This window comes from Solanum tuberosum, unplaced genomic scaffold (genome assembly GCF_000226075.1).
Source record: "Solanum tuberosum cultivar DM 1-3 516 R44 unplaced genomic scaffold, SolTub_3.0 scf01008, whole genome shotgun sequence".
NCBI lineage: Eukaryota > Viridiplantae > Streptophyta > Magnoliopsida > Solanales > Solanaceae > Solanum > Solanum tuberosum.
In genome coordinates this window covers 31031-32473 of record NW_006239913.1, presented here as the reverse complement: position 1 = coordinate 32473, position 1443 = coordinate 31031, and the positions used below count along the sequence as shown (strand labels likewise).

General features: G+C 38.6%; 1 protein-coding gene across 6 annotated transcripts in view; it reads left to right on the top strand.

The window, feature by feature from the left end:
• The window catches only part of LOC102579213 (protein CLP1 homolog), a 13914-nt gene that overhangs the window by 3707 nt on the left and 8764 nt on the right, over positions 1-1443 (top strand). The gene's annotated exons all lie outside the window — the stretch shown is intronic.

The following is a 1443-nucleotide window of genomic DNA, read 5'->3' as shown; positions in this document are numbered from 1 at the left end:
ACCCCCCCCCCCCCCCCCAAATGCTTTGGTCTAGGTAAGATCGCAACTATGTGATGTGTGGTTAAGTGTATGTCACGGGTTCAAACCTGCCTAACACAAGAGCATGATATATATTTTATTGGATAAGGTAAAGGTTTACTAACTGAGTACCAAAGGTAGAGAGGTGGACCTATTTCCACCGAGTTTCGAACTGTGCACCACTGGCTTCTTGGAAATTTCTCGGGTATAAAGAAAACTGCTATAAAAGGACAGGAGAAGGTACAGAAGGCGTCTTTGCTAAGAATATCGGACATGTTCTGCAATACTAGTCAGTTGATTGAAATAGAGATGCTGGATTAGAAGAAGCAGTGGGCTTGTGGGGGAGTTTCTTTTGATGTTTAGAACTGAAGAAGGGTTTTGCAGAAGGAAACATTCTATTGCTAGTTATTGTTGTCGTCTGGAAATTTTAGCTTGTCATGAGAATCGTTCTGCAATCACATTTGGGTTGAACTCCCGTGTCTTCTGCAACCTTCAAAGAACTTCTTCTTTTATTGAGTAAGGCTAGTTGTATTAATGTTAGGCTGCACTAAGTTGGTGCTGAAATTGTTACTCGAAAACTAGCAAAAAATTACTTAAGGAACTAACAAAGTCAATCGAAGAAGCATTCTTTACAAGATCTAATTTAAATGCCAAAAGAAGTGCTGCAGTAAACAAATTAGCTTTTGTCTTCTGTATAGGGTTTGCCTTGCCTTGCCTTCACACACTTTTTGTTTCTTTCTCTCCATAGTATATCAAATATTTTTGAGTCCCTTCTTAGACTTTTCTGTTCCAACAAAGAATCAGCTCCGGAATGGTCCTTGTCATAGCCCATGGTACCTAGGATGCTCAAAAAATAGGTACCACAACTGAGATGCTAAGAGACAGTGTTAGCAGTTTATAATTGATGTTAAAATCTGCTGCTAAGTGCAACCTTAAAAGAAGCTAGGTGCTTCAACAGTTGGCCTGTGGTAGGGGAACTCTGTGTAGTCCGACACATGGTATTTGTGGATACAGTATTTTAGTTTCTTATTAATCTAAAGAAGAATAATTTGGATATATTTGTGGGAGATTTTATTACTTTCGAGGTGGTCTTTGGCAGACATGTAAATTTGGTTGAAGGTTTGCTTGTTTGTGGTAGGCGATGTTACAAATACTAGTAGCTGGTTGGGAAACTTTGTTGTACAATTGACTCATTTTTTGCTACTTATTTTGACTACCTTTATAAGCTAGTTTGATGCAATATCTTGTGTTTGGTGGATGTTAGAAGTCCCGTATTAGTTGTGGATGGGTAATTGATCTCCTTATATGGTTGTAGATAATCCTCATAATGACGTTTGGGTTGAGTTAGGCCAAATTTCAATTTTTTAGCATGTTATTAGAGCTAGATGAATCCATCTCAATTCTTGGTTTACTCGATGCCCCCCC